The 24,421-nt window shown below is 36.3% G+C and overlaps 1 protein-coding gene across 2 annotated transcripts in view; it reads left to right on the forward strand.

Moving 5' to 3' along the window:
- The window catches only part of ATPCL (ATP-citrate synthase), a 551,864-nt gene that overhangs the window by 274,419 nt on the left and 253,024 nt on the right, over positions 1–24,421 (forward strand). The gene's annotated exons all lie outside the window — the stretch shown is intronic.

The following is a 24,421-nucleotide window of genomic DNA, read 5'->3' on the forward strand; positions in this document are numbered from 1 at the left end:
ACATCAGTAAACTACACGCCATTTCTTAGAATCATTTCTTACATAATTCAAGTATAATAGAATCATTTCTTACATAATTCAAGTATAATAGAATCATTTCTTACATAATTCAAGTATAATAGAATCATTTCTTACATAATTCAAGTATAATAGAATCATTTCTTACATAATTCAAGTATAATTTGTATTTTTTGGCAGTCTCCAAGATTTCCCCTATATGCTGCAGTTGCATCTGTGTGTAGTGTATGTGTTGTTCTGTTGAATGTTGAGTGCTGGCACTTGGCATCTTTGCAGCCAGGGGCCAGGCGACACCTGGTTCCCACTCCTCCTGACTCCCATCCCAAGCCATTTCCTACATAAATATGAAAACCTCAAATTTTGAATTTTGTTCAGTTCTGCAATATAAAAATATAAGATTTTAATTTGTTTATTGTCACAGAAACCACGGGTCATAATTAATTTTAAAGAAAATAGTTTAGATGTTTATAAAAATTAGAATAATTGTTCGTATTTTGTGTTTTGTTATATATCAAGTGATTGTAAGAAGCTTAATACTAAAAAAAATATATATATAATTTTTTTTTGTTTTTCAAAAATTAACATTGATACTGTTAATATTTTATGTTTGTTTTCTGAAAATGCAGAATGAATTGAAATGAAACTCTACAATGATATGCAAACTTAATTTCAAATTAAAAACAGTTTTTCTAGAATGTAAATCAAAGTAATTTACTCATATAATGATATCCTACATTAATATAAGTCAGTTTTGCTTTCATTGTGTTGTATTCTGATAAATACACGAGTGCCATATACTCTGGTATATTTATCACTGACAAGGGACTCATTCATTTTTATCTTCAGTTAGGGAGAGTAGATGTTATATTCAAAGATATTTTTGGAAGTTTTTGTAACAGGTTAGGATAAACACTGCTTTCTTTCTTAGTTGAGAGGAAAATAGTATGAAGAGAAGAAAGATATTGAGAGAATTTTTAGTTATTTGAATAGCCATTTATATATTTACGACTGCTCCATTCATATTATTCATTGTTTTAAACATTAAAGGTTATAAATCTAGAAACCACTCAATAAATATAATGATTTCTTGTTTCACCATGTCTGACTCAGTTGGGATTAGTTATATAGTATTACATTGAAACAATGAATATAACTGCACATAATGTACAGATATGCAAGCTATCTATTTCAACTAAAGATGAACCTTTCAGGGTTGTATTGTGAGAATTAATTAGTCCTGTCTGGATGAACGAAATGTTTCATCCAATTACAGTAAGTTCTAAGCAAGAATTGATCATTGCATGTGATCAGTACCTTCTCTTTCATTGTTCTGTCCAACAATACAACCTTGAAAGGACAGTCGAACTTGGTTATAACGAGCACGAAAATAATGAGATTACTGCTGTAATGAGTGAAAAGCCCTAATGATTTTAATTTACACATATTCCCATACAATTTTTCGCTGTTATAACGAGCGTACTGCATGGATATACCGAACAAATTTTGCTCAGGTAGTTGAAAAATCCCCAATTCTTGGAATAGACGAAAATGAATAGGGCAGCTTAGCTTTACGACCACCTGCATTGGATTAACGGCTGGTTTATGACCTTGTCCTTCTGGGAACAGGGGTTATGCAATAGTGCATTGGCGTTCCGCTTGTCACATTACCCTATTACAGATTGTCTTGTATTCATTGAACCATAAATTTATTTTGGAACTTCTAAGAAGTTTGTATGCATTTCGGGACTTCTAAGAACGTTGTATACATTTCGGGGCTTCTATGAACTTTGTATGCAGATCACTTTACTATCATTTTAAAGTAAAACCAGTTAGAAATGAACCCTTCCTTCGGAAACATGTCTACTAACAAAAGAAAGTGTCTCTTGATTCGCGAAGAAGTCAAAATTATTCATGAGTTGAGAACATAGTGCGCCGACCGGGCTAGCCGAGTGGGTAAAGTACCTGCCCGGCAACCCAAAGGTCGCGGGTTCGATTCCCGCCTCGGGCTTGGATCAAAGTACTGCAAAAACCTTGGGAGGTGCAATATGGCCACAGAAGCCGATGCGCCAACAACTACCAAAATCAAAATCAAAAAATCATCAGAACATAGTGCAAAAAATGTTGAAGTGTGTAAAAAGTTTTATTCATCCTCTTCAAGTGTATCGACATTGTGGAAGAATAAAGATGTTTACATATCGGCACTGGAAAAGAACATAACCAGAAAAAAAAAAAGAAAGTATGAGATTATAAACATTGAAGCATTGCTTCAATGGTTCACCACACAAAGAAGTGCTGGATTTTCCATAGACAGTCCAATCTTGAAGGCTCGAGTGGAAAAATTTGCTTAACAATTTGGACACAATGATTTTGTTTCTAACAACGGTTGGCTGGATCGATATAAAAACTGACATAACATCGTTTATAGTAAAATTAGTGGAGAATCTTGATCTTCAGATCCAGTAATGGCAAATGAATGGATTGACCTTGTTTGGACAGAAATCAGGAAAGCTTTCAATGATGAAGACATCTACAACATCTAATAAAGGGGAGTTTTTTATAATTTGACACATGCCAATACATTTAAATTCAAAGGGTTAAATTCATTCAAAATGTGCAAATATGACAGGAACTGATAATAATAATAAAAAAAAACTGTTTGTTATCGGAAAATCGTTAAAACCGTGTTTCAAAAACATAAGGAAACTTCCTGTGAATTACACTGCGAACAAAAAAAAAAAAAAAGCTTGGATGAATTCGGATATTTTTCGGGAATAAGGAGCTATTCAAAATTACTCCAGATTCAAAATTTGTCCAACATTAAGCTAGTGTTTCTGCCTCCCAATGCGACATCAATTTTACAACCAATGGACATAGGTGTAATCAAGAGCTTCAAAGGATTTTATAAAAGATTTCTAGTTCTACATCTGATCAGTCAAAGAGAATGGAAACTTACCAAGTCTATATCGATATTGGTTGCTATAAATTTATTGAATGATGCGTGGAACAACGTTACTTCGACAACCATATCGAATTGCTTCAAGAAATTTAAATTAAATTCAATTGAAATTTCAATTGTAGATGAAGAAGGTGGAAACAAAGAAAACAACTTACAATTATCTGAATGGTTGCTACGTAATAACGTAGGTTTTAGTACAGATAACATCAATGAATTTGTACGAGTCGATGACAACTTATTAACTAGTGGTCTTCCTACAGAGAGTAACATTGTAGATGCTGTGCTCAACAAAGACGCTAATGATGATTGTAAAGGCAACGATTGTGATGATGATATGATGACAATTGAAAGTGAATCAAAATCAGTGCTGACAATCTCACAAACTCAAGGTGCAATGGACACATTAGTCAACTTTATTGAAGGAACTGAGGCAAGTAATGAGACTTTTAATGCGTTCAGTGTTTTAAGGGGAAACTTAAGAAATGTCAAAGTGAAATCTTTAAAACAAACATCAACTTTAAGATTTATAAATAAAGACTAATTGAAACCATATTTATTATTAAATAATATTGTTTTTAATTACAGAGAAATAAATTTTGTTTTGTATTAAGTGTATGGTTTTAAAATTACCGACAAATAAATTGTCTTTAATATTAAGTGTGTTGTAGTTTATACAAGCATATTAATACAAATAATATGTAAGTACATACTTATATATATTTTTTCTCTCTAATATTTCTTTTGTTTTTTGAATCTATCATTTTATAAAGTTATTGAGAATTTAAAAAAAAATAGAAGGTAGCTTTAACTCATGACTGATATAAAGTGTTCATTGTTTAAAGGTCCCAGGGGTTCCTCATCTCCACTATCACTGATATAGCGAGTTACGGTTATAACGAGGAAATTTTGTTGGTCCCTTGATGCTCATTATAACCATGTTTGACTGTATGTAGGAAAAGATCTCATTTTAATTTCATTAATGACAAACAGATGCCAGTTACATGAGTTTTCTGTCTGTTATGATATCTACTGATATGTTATCACAGAAGGCACAGGTAATAGAAACCTTTCGTAATGGCATTGATGGCTTGTGGGGCTGCTCCTACAAATAGTCTTAGCTTTACACCACAGAAAAAACAGACCTTCTCTTGAGAGAAGTATACAGGCAGTCTTTGTTTTTTTCAAAGATAAGATATAAGTGACAGAAATCAAATAACTTGCAAAATAATCAATGCAAATCAGAAAAAATTGATATGGAAGTATATTGTCACAGCTCAACTGAACTGCATGTTTTTTTTTTTTTTTTTTTTTTTTGTTATTATTAGTTGTTGGCGCATCGGCTTCTGTGGTCATAATGCACCTCCCAAAGTTTTTGCATTATACTGTGATCCAAGCCCAAGACGGGATTTGAACCCGCAACTTTTGGGTTGCCAGTCAAGCACTTTACCCACCTAGCTAGCCCAGTCGGCAAGAACTGCATGTGAACCTATGGATAAAGGTTGTCCTTTCAGAAATTTAGTATTGGTATTCAGTACAGTACAACCTGGATGTAATGTGCCTCTTCATACAGCAGTTTTGGATATATCATGGGTATAATATATCTGAGATAGGATATATCTGCTTTTTTCTTCCTTGTGAATACAAGGAAGAAAAAAGCGAATCAGATTGGACTCTTGTACACTGGGTGTGGGGAAAGTCTTAGACAACCCAGCTGATGTTGTTGATGAATTGAACAAGTACTATACACCTTTCTTTACTAATGAAACACCTTTCATGCTGAGAAGAAGCTGTGTGAGTGAGGCTGAGCCATATGAAAATGATGTTATAATTACAGATGATTGTTTATTAGAAAAACTTTTGAGCATAAAGGCAAGTAAGGCTCTGGGAGTTGATGGCATATACCCTATAGTTTTGAGAGAGAGCGTGAGGGAGTGTATTGAACAAATGCATAAAAGCAATTGTAAGAGTGAAATTGGTAACTACAGACTGGTTAGTCCGACTTCAATAGTAGGAAACGTCTTAGAGGCATATCCATATAAATGGATATGGCATTCTGAAGGACACACTACGTGGCTTTGTAAAGGGTAAATCATGCCTAACTAACTTAGTAGACTATTTTCACACGGTTACTCATGAACTGGATTTAGGGAATAATTTTGACATAGTTTATTTGGATTTTAGCAAAGTATTTGACTTGGTCCATTATGAGAGTTTACTATATTATTATTATTATTATTATTATTATTATTAGTCATAAGGTGCAAGGAAGCCTGAAGCTTATGAGGCACCAGCCAAAAAAAAAAAAAATCCCGTGTTACCCTGAGAGAGAGAGAGAGAGAGAGAGAGAGTGTCAGAAGTAGAAGGAAATCACCAAGAAGGCAAGAAAGAAGAATGATGATATCCAGCTCAGGACCCTGGGTTTGCCAAGCCCACACTCACAGAATATGAGCCCCTGGGGTGATAATCTTGAATAGGGTGGGATTACTGTAAATTCTAAGATGGATTGCTGGGTGGCTGCAGGGCCACCCAGCAATCCATCTTTCCATCAACCTATCCATTAATCAGAGCCACCCAGCTGATTGGCTCTGATTAATGGATATTCTTCAAATTGGTAACATCAGGAGTAGGGTCCCCCAAGAATTGGTTCTTGGACCACTATTGTTTCTCATTTTCATAAATGACATCGACAAAGGGATAGAAGGCATGATGTCAAAATTTGCAGATGATATAAAGATTGGCAGAGTCGTTAATGATCAGTGCCAAGTAGTGCTCCTTCAGGATGACTTGAACAGACATCATAGGTGGTCAGAGACATGGCAGCTGTGTTTAATGCTGCTAAATGCAAGATCTTACACTTGGGGAATATCAACCCACAGATAAATTATACACTTTGTGGGGTTGAATTAATAACAGCGGAGGAGGGAAAGGGATCTGGGTGTTACAATATGGGCAGATATGAAGTTTTCTGATTGGTGTAAACAGGCAGCCAGTTAAGCCCATGGTGTCCTGTTGATGCTTTATCTAATATTATCCTGTAGAGATAGGGCACTCATAATCCCACTGTTATAGGGAAATTGTAAGATCACATTTGGAATATTGTGGTCAAGTATGGAGACATCATCTGAAAAAAGACATTGAGCTTCTTGAAAAGGTCAAAAGACAGTCAACTTGAAGGATTTGATCGGCAGAAGGATGATTGTATGAGGAAAGATTCCAATTATGTGGATTAAAGGAGCTTGGCAACCAGACACCTCGGAGGTGACCTGATTGAGGTTTATAAGGCTCTGAGAGGGACTAGTAAAATGAATGAAGGTGGAACTCTCACTGTCATAAAGAATTCCAGAACTAGGGGCCATAAATTCAAATTACAAGGTTTGAGGTTTAATTTGATTGTAGGAAGTTTTCTTTTAGCCAGCGAGTCGTTGATAGCTGGAACAAGTTGCCCTTACAGGTAGTTAAGGCCAACAGTTTGAATCAGTTCAAAACTTAACTGGAAACTTACCTGTGTGAGGAGGGAAGCGTATAATTTGTGTTTTCTTATCCACTTGGTTATGATTTTTATTTATTTATTTTTTTTTGCCAGTGCAGCAAAAAGCCTGTGACTTCCCTTGTATTGTATGGCCAATACTATTACTATGATCTCCAAAACAAATTATGAAAAAAAAAAAAAAAAGTAGGTTCAAAGAACTAGCAATTTGGTATTGGAAACTGGGAAAAGTGAATATTGTATATACTCTCATATCTACTGTACATAACTACTATTGTATTTTCAAGAGAGGAAATTAGCCAAAAATTAGCTGTATATTCACTTTGATATATTCAGTATTCAGTTGCAGAGGAAGTTTTGTGAACAATGGACTCATCAGAGACTAATTACTGTAGCGACTTAGTTTCTCCCCTCAGCTAGAAATGCAGTAAAAGAGTATATATATCAGTGAAACTCTAATTATAAACAACTACCTCTGGAGGGGAATATGGCTACCATTCATCAAGTGTGTTACATTAGTTACAAAGTAAATTTTTATAGTGAACAGCACATGATATCCTTTGTTCGACTAGAAGTTACACTTAGGATAGCAAAAACTGCTAAGGGCTAAACTAGACAAAAATATACACAAACTGACAAGTGATTTATGGAGAAATTACATGACTTCGCTTTGGCACTATGATCAACCAGACAGTTTGGTTTGATTTAGTTTTTTCAATACACAGTAAATTCTAGAGCATCAGAAATGAATACATGGCAAAATTAGTAAAGGTCACCAAAAGAAAAAATTATACAATTGAAGAAAAGTTAAAGATTATCAAAAGAGTTAAGAGTAGTAAAACAAAATGTACTTTATTTCACAAGTGTGAAGCTGCAGAAGGAACAATTGACAGTTGTATGAAAGAGAAAAAAAAATTTCATTCATTCATTCATAGGCTCTATAGAAGATGAAATAGGCCTCCAAAGAAAGAAAATTATTCTTTGTGGCAATAGTGATGTGGATCAATGCTTATACAAGTGGTTTCTGCAGAAATATAGTGAAGGAGTACCAATAAATTAGGTAATTTTGCTTTGGAGATGGACGGCTCGTCGTGGGATGTCTCAGGTTAGTCTTGTAGACAAATCTGAATTTGGGGACATTACAGCAGTGGCTAATGGAAGCCAGACGTGTTCGAAGCCGCTAAGTGGATTTTCTTATTTATTGATTTGAAATTATTGTTTTTCTAAAACTTTTGATTTAAATTTAGTAGTATAGCATTATTTTGTGATTTTCGAATTAATCTGGTGTATTTATTCTTTACTCGGCCTTGTAATTGCATAAAAGTATCGGTAAGGGTATCAAATCCACGTGTTACAAGTTGCAGCTCCGCTGAACGGGAAGTTTTTAGTCATATTTAGCCGCTTTATTGACCAATTGTTACATTAAATTACTTTCTATAAGTAGCTTATAGACCTAGTCAGGATCGTTAGTTTATTCTGAATTGAGACAGTGAGATTTGGAAGTTAATTAATACTTAAGTGCCCATAGATTTACCTTTCGTAACTTGCTGCCTTTGTTATACGATACACTATATATGAACTAGATAGCATTAGTAAGTATAGTATATAATATAATATTGTCAATTAATCAGTAAAATTTATTAATTTTGTTAAACTTCCTTGTCAGTTAAATTGTACTTTTAACTAAATACATATAACGACTTAGATTACAAACCTAACATAATTAATTAATACATAACTTAATACGGAAGTTATATAAACGGAACTCGTAGAAAATACTTGATACTGAAAAATATATATAGCATTATAACTGTGTTGGGGTACAAGTTTAGGGTTATACTTTTGTACTGAAATTGGAATTTTATTAAAATTAAATCAAAATCATGACTGAGACCAGAGCAGCAAAACAAAAGGCTCAAGCTAATGGGAGTACTGTGGCTGAGAGGAGAACTGAGGGAGGCAGTTACCCTCTGAATCACAGCCTTTTTAAATGCACTGCTTGCATGATGTTTGTGGAGCATTTGGGTACGGGAGATGATATTGCTATGGGAGATGTCTTTGTGTGTGTGCGATGCAAGGAGTGTAACGAAATCAGGCGACAACTCGGCATTGTTATGGGCCTATATGAGAGCTTGAAGGACAGGGTGGATGCCCTCGAAGGATCTAAATTGAGGGCCCATCAAGCTCTCAGCTGCCCACATCAATGCCAGAGTTTGCACTTGGTCATCACGCAACACGGCGGCAACCCCCAAGGCAGAATGCGCTGGTCCCACAGGAACTAGTAGTTGTTGGTGACTCTGTTGTCAGGGAAACGGGGAACGTGCTTTGTAAAAAGGATAGGTGGAACAGGACCAGGGTATGTCTGCCAGGGGAAAAGTTGATGACGTTGTAGAGCGGATATCATCTTTTAAGGGCACAAAAGGTGATATTGTTGTACACGTTGGCACTAATGATATTAAGAGTAGGAGACCGGCAGAATTACTTAACAAGTACAGGTCACTGTTGAAAAAAAGCTGTGAATTAGGGTTGAATATGAAAGTGTCTGCAATTCTGCCCAGACATGATAGGAGGGAGTATATGATGAGAAGCTTGTCGATCAATTCAGCCCTGGAAAGATTGTGCAAGGCTCAAGGGGTAGAATTTTTTTCTGCCTGGTCTGTACAACAGGAGAGCCTGCTTCTACAGGGATGGGATACACTTAAATAGAAAGGGTGCAAGAATATTTGCTGATGCTATTGAGGCAGTGTTAGGTGGATCGGAAAACTGCTAGCTTGGGGGATACAAGGACTAATAGATTAACAGTAGCCACTGGCAGAGGTGAAAGTGATTCTTGCACTGCTTCTATTGGAATGAGCAGAAGCCTGGAAAACAAGATGCAGGATGTTTCAGAGACTGCTGGCAGTCATTGCGGTACAAGTGAACACATGGGTTGTGTTAGGGTATCTAAGAATAGGAACGGTGCATATACTCTCGTGTACACCAATGCTAGGAGTTTGGTAAATAAATTTGGTGAATTTGAGGTATTGCTCAAAGCATCAAAGGCGGATATTGTTGGGATATCAGAGACGTGGTGTCACACAGATATAAGGAATGCAGAACTGGAATTTGGGGAGTACAACGTCTACAGAAGGGATAGAAAGGGAGGAGGGGTTATGCTATTAGTTAAGAAACACATAAAATCCGAGGAAGTGAAGCCAGTTGACATCGCTGGACAGTGCAGTGTCGAGTCAGTTTGGTGTGACGTAAGCATTGGGAGATCAAAATTGAGAGTAGGAGTGTGCTATAGGCCTAATGACTCTGATGAGTATAATAAGAAAATGTACAGGGAAATAGAGTGGGCCAGTAAATCAGAGTCTTATAATGGGGGATTTTAATTTCCCAGATATTGACTGATTGGAATTTGTGGGTTGGTCACTCACACACTAGCAAGGCTTTTGTGGATTTATTTGATGATTATTTTCTGCATCAGCATGTTCGGGAGGCAACTAGAGGGAGTAATACTCTTGATTTGATTATCAGTAGTGATTCTTCATGCATTAAGAATCTGCAGATAAACGAACCACTAGGTGGCAATGATCACAGTGTGCTGAAGTGGGATTTACTCAAAGAGGTAACTACCGTCAGGGGTAAAGGGAAGGGTTATTGCTTTCGTAAAGGCGACTACGATGGTCTGAGACAGTATTTAAATTCTATGCAGTGGGACCAACTGATGAAATTACCAACAGCAAATTCAAAATGGGAAGCATTCAAAGAACTTATATTGGAAGCTACTAGGCTTAGATACCAACTAAGAAATATTGTTCAAGGTTTAGGCCTAAATGGAGTTAGATGAACTATTGAGACACATGGCAGAGAAAAAAAATGCATGGGATACATATAAATTAGGCCCCAAGTGCCAAGCGATATTTTTTGCAATATGTAGCATTCTTTCTCAGTGGATTAGTTATATTTATTTTCCAGTGTCACTGTTTTTCTTGTTTTTCATAAGTGATTCTTTACTTAAAAGCTTTGAAGTAGAATCCAGAAAGGAAATACACCTTTCTTTCCTTGTGTGTGTGTGTGTGTGTGTGTGTGTGTGTGTGTGTGTGTGTGTGTGTGTGTGTGTGTGTGTGTATAATCCGTACTAACCTAGCTAAACCTCTAAACCGCTTGGTCACCGCTCCTGCCTCCACGTGGCGGGGCTGGTAACGTGGGAGCAGAAAAACACTCTCCCAGGGCAAAAAGGAGCAAAGATGGACATAAATAGACATGCCACTTATGGATCTCATGATCCAGATCTCTCAAACAGAAGACTTAAATGCAGGTAATGCAAAACGGCAGAAAAAAAGAAGGAACAGAAACCCCTGCTCCTCTTTTTTTGATACTGCATTCTTTGACAATCCTTTGAGTAAGCTCTCCCCATTCTTAATACAGAAATGTCTTGAGAATGTGGCGGGCCCACCAAAAATGGTTTGAAGATTAAAATCCGGAGACCTTCTAGTGGAGATGAACGAGAATAAACACTCGGAAAAACTATTAAAAATATCGACCTTTGGTGGAATTCCCACAAAGATTACCCCATGCCACCTTAAACTCCTCTAAAGGGGTAATAGCCGAGTGGGATCTCCTTAATGTATCTGAGGAGGAAATCGTTCAGGAATTAGGCGATCAAAATGTAATAAATGCCAAAAGGATAGTCATTAAGAAAGATGGGGTTCTTACTCCTACCCGAACGGTAATTCTTACATTTAAAACACCAATTTTACCAACAACTGTTAAAGCTGGATATTTAAGGTGCAAAATTCGACCTTATATTCCAAACCCAGTTCGGTGTTTTAAATGCCAAAGATTTGGACACTTACAAGCAGTCTGCAGGGGTGTAACCACCTGTGCCTCCTGTGGTTCAAAAGAGCATGTTCACACAGACTGCCCCACTGAAATACAAAGCTGCCCAAACTGTAAGGGGAATCATTCAGCATTTTCAAAGGAGTGCATCCAGTGGCAGACTGAAAAGAATATACAAAAGTACAAAGTGGAACACAAGGTGCCATACCAAGAAGCAAAAAGACATTGTTTAATTTCAAATAAATTGCCATCTTATTCTTCAGTTGTAAAAAAACAACGATCCATAACAGTACCAACAGATTGTTCAGTTCCGCCAAGCATCTCAATTTCTGATTGGGCCAGGTCAGTCCTCTCTACACTAAAAGAACAGCAATCAACTCATTCGGTAAACACACCATTGACAATACCGCCAGATAAAAATTCTGTACAACAGCCAGTTAAGGAAACAAGCTCTGAAAGAAATAATCAAAAAACCAGTACTGATACCATGGACATAGATAGAAATTCACACCGAGATGATCCACTTCTTGAACTTCATGCAGAAGAGGAGGACGTGGACATCGCTAGACCAAATTTCCCAAAAAAGGGAAAAAAGACTAGACAGGCGCAAATAGACCACATCCCGTAAGTAAGCAGACACACCCGATAATCCTCAATAATGCATAGAATCATTCAATGGAATTGTCGCGGACTCCGAGCTAACTTAGACGATGTTTATGACTTAATTACCGAATATAAGCCTGCTGTTCTTTGTCTACAGGAAACAAACCTGACCCCTAAAATAACTATGAGTATAAAACATCATATAATGCTTAGAAAGGATAGGAATGACTCTAATACAGCACATGAAGGTGTAGCATTGCTAGTAAACTCCAGAACTCCTTTCAGACCAGTCCCACTGGAAACAACTTTAGAAGCAATTGCTGCTAGAGTTATGGTTAAGATAGCGGTAACAGTTGTTTCCATATACCTTTTGCCAAACTATTCATACTCTCTAGCAGATTTGAATGATTTAGTTACCCAGCTGCCACCGCCTTTCTGTATCTTGGGTGACTGGAATGGGCATCACCCCCTATGGGGTTCCTCGCACCTTGATAAGAGAGGTCAGTTAATTGAAAAATTTCTTGAAAGGCACAACTTAACATTATTAAACAATGGGACTCACACATACGTGCATCTTTCCTCGAGGTCAACTTCTGCAATTGATCTTTCAATATGCTCGCCAAACCTCCTTCCTCTTATTGATTGGACGGTCACTGATAACCTGCGAAATAGTGACCGCTTTCCAGTAATATGCACACTATCGGCTAACTCTCCTCCTCCTCAAACTGAGATAAAAACTGTTTGGAAATTCGACAAAGCTAACTGGAAGAAATATCAAGAGCTGGCACATCTAGATATTCAGACTATTGAGACCCTCACCATTGAATCTGCCGGAACTTACATAGCTCAGCAAATGATAGCAGCTGCAGAAACCAGTATACCCAGATCATCCATGAAAACTCGCTCCCACCCAAAAATATGGTGGAATGAAGCCTGTAGCAATGCGAAAAAAGAGAAGAATAGATACTGGAATTTATTTCGTAAATACCCAACCACAGCTAATCTCATACAGTTCAAGAAAGCTAGAGCTAAATCTTGTCACATACAACGAATAAGCAAAAAAGAGACATGGTCTAAATATGCCTCCTCTATAAACAGGACCACAAATATCAGAACTGTTTGGACTAAAGTTCGAAGAATTAATGGAAAATATCCACCTATAACCACTCTGATAATATATCTAAAAGGCAAAGAAATCTGCAATCCTCTCGATATTTCTAATACATTAGGTGAAACCTTTGAAAAAATCTCTGCTGTAACCGCATTTGAGCCAAGTTTCCAGGCGCATAAAGCACAAGCAGAAAAATATAATCTCAATTTCAATACTTCACGACAGCATCCATATAATGTACCCCTTACCATGGCAGAGTTACGTAGTGCACTTGCAAGATCCAAAAATAGTGTGGCTGGCCCTGATGGAATGTACTATGCCATGATATATCACTTGAGTGAAGAATCCCTTTCTGCTCTGCTAAAACTGTATAATAGAATCTTTGGCGAAGACTACTACCCTACCAGTTGGGTCATTCTATTGTATTAGCTTTCCCAAAACCAGGAAAGGACCATTCAGATCCAGCAAATTACCGACTGATAGCGTTAACTAATTGTATAGGAAAAGCATTAGAAAAAATAATTAATGCCAGATTGACATGGTTCCTAGAGACTGAATGCATTCTAAGTCAAAATCAATATGGATTTCGAAGAACTAGATCAACACTTGACCTTATGGTCAAAGCTGAAGGAAACATCCGAAATGCATTTCTCAGGAACGAACACCTAGTGATGATATGTCTTGACATCGAAAAAGCTTTTGATACAACCTGTCGGTATGGAATTCTTCATGATCTCTATGAATCCAGTATTCGTGGTCATCTAAAATTTATCCAGAACTTTTTGAGCAATAGGACCTTTCAGGTACAATTTCACTCTGCTCTCTCACAAACATTTGTGCAAGAGGAGGGGATCCCTCAGGGTTCTATGCTTAGTACCACGTTCTTCTCTCTCAGGATTAATTCCATTACCAAATGTATTCCCGACACAGTTGAAACTTATCTGTAAATGATACTCCAAAAATATCATCAAATACTTCTAAAATTATTATAAACTGATTTTTATTTGAAAGTAAAAAAAAAAAAAAAAAAAAAAAAACTGTGTGCGTGATTTTTCACTTTTCAATATGCATACTTAGCTGTGTAGAAAGCGGACTACAAAGTTAGCTACTTGATGTATCTTCTTGCTCTTCAGTCTACATCCCTCCCCCTCTCCTAAAACAAATAAAATTATTTTTTTTTTACATTCATTCTTGAATATTTGTAAAATAATAAGAGAAGTTTACCTCAATATAGTACATAGAACACTTCCGTATGATACTCTCCAGAAATTAAAACGAAAAAATCAGAAAACTTACATTAGAGTAACAAATAATTTAAAAAAATAATTAAAAATCAATTTAATATAATAAAACTCAATTTAACACAATTACAAATCAATTTAACGCAATTAAAAATAAGAAAATTAATTAAAAGGATTTTACGAAAAAAAATGTAAACTATTTTCATTCCTGAAGCTGACAATGCTTTTTGACCGTATGTCGTCATCACAGGAATGAAAATTACCAAATAGGGGTAAGTATGAAACTTAAATAGGGATTATTTGTCTTCGTGCATGTGCATAAAGGCCCACGAATCGGAGATGAGATATGGCCAACGAACATTAACAGAATTTTCGTGTAATTCAATTTCTACGGTTTCTGCAATTAAGTCGCGTATAATTCCGTTGGACACTAAGTATTTTGGCCTTGTTAAAAAAAAAAGTATGTTTTTCGTGAAAGGCTAATTCTGATGCTGCTGAATGAGTACTGAGGCTGCATGTTGATTAACACGAATATTCACAGGAAAATGCGTCAAACATTGGTAAGATGAGTCGCAATCACCGCAAGAAATGTTGTATACCAGATCATTAATTTGTGTTGCGAACGAAGAAAGGACTGAGCGAGATTTCAGTATAGTGTGTATTGATTGACTAAATTGGTAAATAGTGCCGGGTCTACTTCAAGATAAGTGGAGGTATCTGAAACAACAAGTAGACTCTGCACTATTTACCAGTTTAGTCAAACAATACAATAAAACATTAACCACGTATTGAAAAATGATTACATTTCTATGGCTCGGTTAAAGGAATTGAAGGCCAGAACATACAATATTCCTGCGCTTTTTGGTAGGGTAAAATTACACAAGACTGGATTTCCTATTCGGACTGTTGTTTCCTACAGAAAATCAGCATTTTCATCCTTGGCCACACGTGTACATAGCATCGTAAAACCCTTTAGACAGGCAATACAATTTGGGATTAAGAACTACAATACATTTTTTAATAACCTTAAGGACTGTAGACTTGGCGACAATGATAATTTATTCTCACTAGAGGTGGTAGATGACTTTCATCAACCGGTGAAATACCACCACTTTGCTTATTGGAGGCTTGAAGTGGTGAAACCCATGTTTAGTCTCTGGAGCAAAGTTTCTGGCATCCCCCTCTCCCCATACATCTCCTTCAACCCATGCGCGGTACTGAGTACTATAGATTTTGATACCTTTCGTGTTTGGGGTTTTCATAAAAAAATATATATATATATATATATATATATATATATATATATATATATATATATATATATATATATATATATACGAATGTAAACGTTGAATACACATTAGATATTATATGGGATATGTTAAATAATAACTCAATACTGATTAATTATACGAAGCTTCCTATTAAGGAAATTTTTCACTTAATTAAACTGTTAGTTGAGGCCAACTATATCACCTTTCGAGACAAAGTGTGCAAACAAATTTTTGGTTTACCAATGGGATTGAGCCTGAGCGGCTTAATATCGGAGATCTATCTCTCAACGATTGAGCATATACATTTGATGCCTTTTCGACCCCGTATCACATACTATGGGAGATATTTAGACGATGTTCTAGTTATTACTGATAGTAGTACTATCCAAGACATTTTACATTCGTTTAATAATATTCATCCCAGACTCAAATTTACATTGGAAAGGGAGGATACGGATACAAAGTCATTAAATTTTCTAAATTTCACGCTTACTCGGGACTCGAATAAAATCCAATTTAACATCTATCAAAAACCAACAAACACCGGTATGCTTCTGCATTATAACAGCTATCACCTGTTCACCTACAAGAGGTCTATTATCTTTAATCTATTTCTCAATGCCTATAAATATTCAACGACGGAATCTGCTTTGGGCTCAGAAATACAAATATTAACCAGCAGATTCCTAAACAGGGGTTATCCCCTTGCTACAATAAACCGAATTAGGGTACAAGCTAAGGATAGGATACAAAATATCTAAGGATAGGATACAAAATACCAATAATAGTAATATCAAACTACACCAACCAATAATAGTAATATCAAAAAATACTTTATTTCTGTCCCATATGTTGAACAGTGGCACAAACAGCTTAACAGATTCTTTAAAGATACCAAATTTAAAATTGTGGCCAGCCAATAACGGAAATTACACACTATACGGAACAACCGCTCAGTCCTTTCCTCGTTTGCAACACAAATTAATGACCTGGTATACAACATTTCTTGCAGTGATTGCAACTTGTCTTACCAAGGTTCAATGCGTTTTTCTTTGAATATTCATGTTAATCAACATGCAGCCTCAGTTCGGGCTTCTCATTCAGCAGCATCAAAATTAGCCTTTCACGCCGTTAACGAAAAACATACTTTTTTATTTAACGAGACCAAAATATTAGTGTCCAACATAATTATATGCGACTATTAATTGCAGAAACCGTAGAAATTAAATTACACGAAAATTCTGTTAATGTTCATCTCCGATTTGTGGGCCTTTACGCGCATGCACAAAGACAAATAATCCCTATTTAAGTTTCATACTCACCCATATTCGGTAATTTTCATTCCTGTGATCACGACATATGGTTGAAAATCATTGTCAGCTTCAGGAAAGAAAATAGTTTACAATTTTTTTCGTAATATTCTTTTAATTAATTTTCTTATTTTTAATTACTTTAAATTGATTTTTAATTATTTTTTTAAATTATTTGTTACTCTAATGTAAGTTTTCTGATTTTTTTTTCGTTTTAATTTCTGGAGAGTATCATACGGAAGTGTTCTACGTACTATATTGAGGTAAACTTCTCTTATTATTTTACAAATATTGATATAAACATAGAACGTATTGAGCATTACAGCTCTGGTTTATGCTATCTTATTCATTCTTGAAGTACATTGATGATATTTTTAGACTAAATTGATAAAAAGAAACAGCTTTCTCATTGAAAAAACAGCACTTGATTACACAAAATTTCAAATTAAAATTCTTAAAATATAAATAGGAATACTTAGTTCATTTTAACACCAAGTCCAAATTTTTAGTCAGAATACTAAAAATAAGATCTATACAGCAAATATAAAATTAAAAATAAACAAGATAGATCCAAGTGTCTTTTAATTGAAAGATTGTGTGTGTGTATGTGATAAGCTTGCTTCCTTGCATCATTTTTCTAATCATCATCATCAGCCATTTTCAATCCACTGCAGGATTAAGGCCTCTCCAGCAACTTTCCAGTTCCTTCTGTTTTTCAGCACTGGCCATCCATTTACTACCCACAAACTCATGAATTTCATCTATCCATCTCCGCCTTTGTCTTCCAGGATTTCTTCTAGCTCCTCTTGGGTACCATTCTGTTATTTTTTTAGTCCATCTGTCATCATGTCTTTGAGCTATGTATACTGCCCAAGACCATTTTAGTTCTTTAGTTTTGATAAGAATGTCCTTTACTTGAGTTTGCTGCCTAATTCTTTTGTTTCTTGTCTTATCTAACAGTCTGATTCCCAATATAATTCGTTCATTCTTCGCTGTGTAGTTCTCAGCTTCTCTTCCATTCTTTTGGTGAGTGCCCAAGTTTCACTTCCATAAGTCATGGTGGGGAGTATACATTGGTTCATTATTTTACGTTTCAGACAAACTGGGATATTGCTCTTCGGTATGTGACTATATTTTCTGAATGCTATCCATCCAAAATTTATTCTTCTCTTGACTTCCAGCCATTTATCATTATTACAGTTAATAACTTGTCCCAGATAAGTATATGACTCCATCTTTTCAATTACTGCTCCTTCAATCATTATGTCCCTTTCTTTGGCATACTTATTCATCATTACTTTTGTTTTAGCCATATTCATCTTTAGTCCAAAATCTTCACTAACTGTGCATAACTGATTAAAATTTTCCTCTAATTCTTTTGGATCGTGGCTTATGACCACAATGTCATCTGCAAATCGTAAATGGTTTAGGTACTCCCCATTCACATTGACTCCTTTCTGTGACCAGTCTAATCTACTGAAAGCTTCCCCAAGGGCAGCAGTAAATAGCTTCGGAGATATTGTGTCTCCTTCTCGAACTTCTTTCTAAATTTTAAATTTCCTACTGTCTTTGTCTAGTCTAATGAAGGAGGTAGCGTTCTCATATATTTTCTTCAAAATCATAATATATGGGGTATCTATGCCTTGTCTTTCCAGTGCCCGAAACATTGCCTTATGCTGTATGGAGTCAAATGCCTTTTCATAATCCACAAATGCCAAGCATAATGGTGTTTTATATTCATTTGCTCTCTCCATTAGCTGTGAAATTATGTGAAGGTGATCCATAGTTGAGAATACTGTCCTAAAACCAGCTTGCTCTTTCGGTTGATTCTCATCAAATATTCTTTCTAATCTATTAGTAATGACTCTTGGAACAACTTGTAGATGTGGGATAACAAACTAATTGATCTATAATTTCCAATTTATCTCCTTTCTTGTGCAACAAAACTATGATTGCATTATTACGCTGCTTAGGCATCACACCTTTTCTAATGCACTTTGTGAAGAGCCTTGCCAGTTTTTGTGTTATGTCTCTTTCTCCCAATTTTAACAACTCTATAGTAACTTCATCTTCCCCCGGGGCTTTCTGATTATTCATTTTCTTCAATGCATGTTCTACCTCATCAGGAAGAATATCGGGTATGTCGTATGTGTTGCTAATTTGCGATCCATCTTTCCCACTGCTGGTATCATTCCCTCGCTCCTTGTATAATTCTCTATAGTATTCTTCTGCTATTTGAATTATGCCTTCTCTGCTATTTATAAGTACACCATCACTAATTTTTCAGTTTCAGTATTATTTGTCATTCTGTATTACTGCTCATGGCTGCTGATTTAAGTCCTTTGTTTTCCCTTAATGCTTGTTCTACTTTTCTTTTGTTAAATCTTATGTCCTCTCTGAGTCTCTTTCTAATGGCTTTGCATAACTCAGTATTCTCAATTTTCTCCTTGTCAGTGTTTATCTTGCTCTTCATTTGTCGCCTTCAGTTCATCATAACAAGTGTTTCTTGAATAATTTTTTCTTCTTTGGGTTTCTTTTTCCCCATAGGTTTCTTGAGCTTTATCACTTTCAGAAAGTTGTAATATTCCTCGTCGATATCTTGGTCCTGAGCAGTCTGCAAAAGCTTAAACTTGTTCTTAAGTTCCAGTACATACTGCTTTTTCTCCTCTTCTGTTATCTCAAAGACCTTTGTATTATTTACTCAAGTCAGGTTTTTTCCTTTTCTTTCCTACATCTATATCAAGTGTACATCTTACCATTCTGTGATCACTTCCAACATTTACCTTATTCAGGATGGTAACATCATTCACAATATATCTTCTGTTAGTGAGGACGAAGTCGATTTAATTAGTTGTTAATCCATTCAGACTCTTCCATGTCCACTTTCTGTTCACCCTTTTCTCGAAAAAAGTGTTCATTACTGACAATCCTTGAGATTCTGAAAAATTCCACAAGTCTTTCACCTCTTTCATTTCTTTCACCAATTCCAAAATTTCCTATAGTTCCCCTTTCTGCACTTTTTCCAACCTTAGCATTGAAGTCCCCCATAATAATAGTGTAGTGGGTTTTCTGCTCATCTAGAAGATTCTCAATTTCGGTGTACATTTCTTCAACCTCTTCATCATCATGGCTCGATGTTGGTGCATAAATCATTATAACCTTTAGCTTGTATCTCTTAGAAATCTTGAGTATTAGTCTTGACACCCTTGGTGATGTGCTTTTGAATTCCAAAATGTTGTTTTTAAAATCTTTATGGACCAGAAACCTAACTCCACCTTCACTGTTTCCATTGGTGTACAGCAGATTTCCACTTGATAAACTTATAAGTGATTCATTTCTTCTTGTTTCAGCCAAACCGATGATATTCCAATTCACATTTTCTAATTCCTTTTCCAGCTCTAATATCCTGTCTTCACTGATGAGTGATCTTATGTTATAACAGGCCAAGTTAAGTTTCCGTGCATGGCAGCCTGGTCGTACCCAGAGATTCTTAGCACCCTCTGCTTCCACTCTGATCCTCTCGCTGCCGTAAGAGGGGGAGTGAAAGCTGCTGGGGACTGAGGGCCATTTGTTTTGTCGTGCTGTCATATGCTGGAGGGTTTGGTCTTTTCCTCTTCACGCTGACCAGGCGTCTTGAAGAGAATCACTCTACATGTTCGTTGCCACCTAATTGACGTAACAGGGCTTACCATCAAGAAGGTGTGCATGAGTGGATTTTAGGGAGGCAGGCCAACCGGACTTCTCCTATATCTTCTGTAATAGAGAGATATTGGATCCATCAGTGTTTTAGGCTGAGTGTCTGATAGCACACAGGATACCTGTTCCCCTGTACTAAATAGAATCAAATACAATTTAAAAAAAAAAATACATCAGTAAATTTGCCATGAAGATTTTACAGAATATTTGTGAAATTCAGTAAATAGTTGTTAATCATTACATGATTAACAACAGTTTACTGAATTTGGTATCTATATAATATCGGTGTTTAGATACACCATAGATAACTCTTAAAAAACTACAAAGTAGTTGTTGTTGTAGGCATCATTTGCTTTTTCTCATATTGTGCTCTGCCTTCACAACGAGTTGCCATGATATTGCACTACTTCGAATAAATAACGCTTCACTAATAGAGAAGACTATTGTTATTTATTCTCGGTTGAGTACCACCACCCAGACAGCACTGTTTCACGGCTATTGGCCGATCATCAGTGGGTGGGCAGGTATCCTGGTATTGCAGACATGACGACCCAGTTGTGAAGATAATCACACAATATGAGAGATGCCAAGAGGTGTAGATGTGAATATTTTAAATAAATAACCCACTGATGATCGGCCAATAGCCGTGAAACAGTGCTGTCTGGGTGGTGGTACTCAACCGAGAGTAAATACCAATAGTCTTCTCTATTAGTGAAGCGTTATTTATTCGAAGTAGTGCAATATCATGGCAACTCGTTGTGAAGGCAGAGCACAATATGAGAAAAAGCAAATGATGCCTACAACAGCAACTACTTTGTAGTTTTTTAAGAGTTATCTATGGTGTATCTAAACACCGATATTATATAGATACCAAACTCTTAAAGTATTATGCCTTGTGCATTTATTTATTTAAAATATTCACATCTACACCTCTTGAATTTGGTATATACAGTAGCGAACAAAAAAATGCATCACCATAAAAAAAAAAAAAAAAAAAAAGAGTAACATTTGTAGTGAAACATAAGATATTGTTTGAATAAAGTCATTTTGTTTCTTGCAAAGTAAAGGTATTGTGTCGGATAATGCTTCTATTGCATCAGACAGTAATTGCAAAGTATTGCATCAGCCATTTCTATAAATATGGCCTTGGAAGGGTATACACGCTCATTAGTATCCTGTTTTGCAGAGATGTAAGCATGGCTCCATATGTTCAGTCAACTGAAAAAACACCAAGGAAAAAAGTGTAACTGTTGCTCTGTCCCAGGAAGGGCTTTCTACATGTTCTATCATTGATAAAATAGGCTGCCACCAGTCAACAGTATCCCGGGTGCTGAAATTAAATTTAATCCGATTGATGTTGGTGGACAATGCAGTGTTGAGTCTGTTTGGTGTGAAATAAGCTCTGGGAAAGGAAAAATGAGAGTAGGTGTGTGTTATAGGCCTAATGAATCTGACGAGTATAATGAGCAATTGTGCAGAGAAATAGTGGGCCAGTAAATCAGAATGTCTTATAATGGGAGATTTTAACTTTCCAGATATTGATTGGAACTTGTGGGTTGGTGACTCGCACACTAGCAAGATTTTTGTGGATTTATTGGATGGCTGTTTTCTACAGCATGTTTGAGAGGCAACCAGAGGGAGTAATACTCTTGATCTGATAATCAGTAATGATTCTTCATGCATTACGAATCTGCAGATAAAAGAACCATTGGGCGACTGTGATCACAATGTACTGATGTGGGAATTATTAAAAGATGTAACTACCATCAAGGCTAAAGGGAAGGGCTTTTGCTTTTGTAAAGTGACTACAGAGATCTCAGACAGTTTTTAAATTCTGTACAGTGGGATCAGCTGATGATGTTACCAACAGTGAATTCTAAATGGGAAGGCTTCAGAGACTTAATTTTGGAGGCTACTAGGCTTTTCAAAAAAATTAAGAAATACTGTTCAGGGTTTAGGCCTAAATGGATGTCAGATGAATTAATGAGGCTAGTAGCAGAGAACAAGAATGTATGGAATGCATATAAAGTATCAGACGATACAGAAGCCTATGGCAGCTATAAACAAGTCTGTAATCAAGTCACAAAGGAGGTTAGGCAAACGAAGGCAGATGATCAGAAATCTTTGGCAAAGGATGCAAAGAAAAACAGCAAGGAGGTCTTTACTTATGTAAACTCTAGAAGGAAAGGAATGAATCAGATTGGACCACTTAACATAGATAGGTTGACTATTGATGATCATGCTCAGGTAGCTCAGGTGAATGTAGATACAAAATAAACTGAATGATTATTTTGTATCTACATTCACACATGAGGAGTTATTCAATGATGGGAGTGCCAGAAGTTTATCAAACACTAACAGGGAGCTAAGTGATTTTGTAATAATTGAGAGCCAAGTGGAGGAGAAATTGTTGAAGTTAAACATAAAGAAGGCAACTGGGGTGGATGGGATCTAACCAGTTATATTGAACGAGGCAGCAAAGGAAGTAAGCAAATCCTTAGCCATAATTTTGAGATCTTCCTTGGATTCAGGGGAGGTGCCCATGAACTGGAGATGTGCAAATGTATCACCAATTCACAAAGGAGGTTCAAAAGGTGACACAAGTAACTACAGACCTGTTAGTTTAACTTGTGTTTCGGTGAAAATAATGGAATCGCTGGTTAAAGAAGCATTGCAGGATCATCTAGATAAGACTGCAGTAATAGTTTTTTTTTTTTTTTTTTTTTTTTTTATGTAAACCCCAAACACGAGAGGTATTAGAACCTATAGTACTGTGCTTGGGTTGGAAGTTGAGAAGGCGAAAGAAGATACAAATGTATTTGTTGACATTGGACTTGAACTTCTGTAGACTGTAATTTTCAGGAAATACGTATGAAGGAAGGTTCCTAACTGCCCTCTTCTGAATGGAATCAAGCAGCCTGCGAGAGATTTTGGGGGCACCACCCCAGATGTGGGAACAATATTCCATGGCAGGGTGGATTTGCAATTTATACAAAGTGAGCAGCTGTTTGGAAGAAAAGTAACGCCAAGGGTGAAAGAGAAAACCAAGGTTTTTAGATGCAGAAGAAGCAATATTTGTAATGTGCTTGTGCCAAGAGAGATTAGAAGTTAGGGTAATTCCCAAAAGAGATATATCATTTTGCCTAGAAATCGGAGTGTCACTAAAGATAAGCATAGGAGTAGAAGAAACCTTTTTGCGAGATATAAGACAAGGCTGAGTTTTAGAAGTGTTGAAATCAACTAAGTTGTCTTTGAACCACTAGATAATTATCTGAAAATCGGCATTTAAGGAATTGGTAGCAGATTTTCGAGAAGTTGAAGCTGATTGAGCAGGACAAGGTTTCTCAAAATGGAAAGTGGAATGCAATGTGCATTCCACTTTCCATTATCATCAGCAAAACTATGGATACGATTTCCAGTCAATGGAAGAAGGTCATTAATATACAAGAGGAATAGAGTGGGGGAAAGAACTGAACCTTGGGGGACACCGGCATTAGTAAAGAAGGTAGAAGACAGAGAGCCATCTACCACCACCACCCTCAGTGAGCGATGAGAGAGAAAACTGGATAACCAATTACTAAAATCAGTTAGCAAACCATAAGATGGAAGGTTGTTTAGAAGACCTTTATGCCAAACACGATCAAAAGCCTTTGAGATGTCAAGAGCAACTACTTGTGTTTCACCGAACCTTTCCATTGAATTAGTCCATAAATGGGTAACATAAGCCAGAATATCACCAGTGGATCGACACTGACGGAATCCATACTGGCGATCGTTGATCAGATGGAAGGTTTTTAGGTAGTTTAAGAGTTGGCAGTTAATTGATTTCTCAATTACTTTAGAAAGAGTAGAAGTAATTGCAATGGGACGATAATTGTATGGGAGAGATTTGTCACCCTTT

This window comes from Mastigoproctus giganteus, chromosome 10 (assembly GCF_048544385.1).
Source record: "Mastigoproctus giganteus isolate SK-2022 chromosome 10, ASM4854438v1, whole genome shotgun sequence".
NCBI lineage: Eukaryota > Metazoa > Arthropoda > Arachnida > Uropygi > Thelyphonidae > Mastigoproctus > Mastigoproctus giganteus.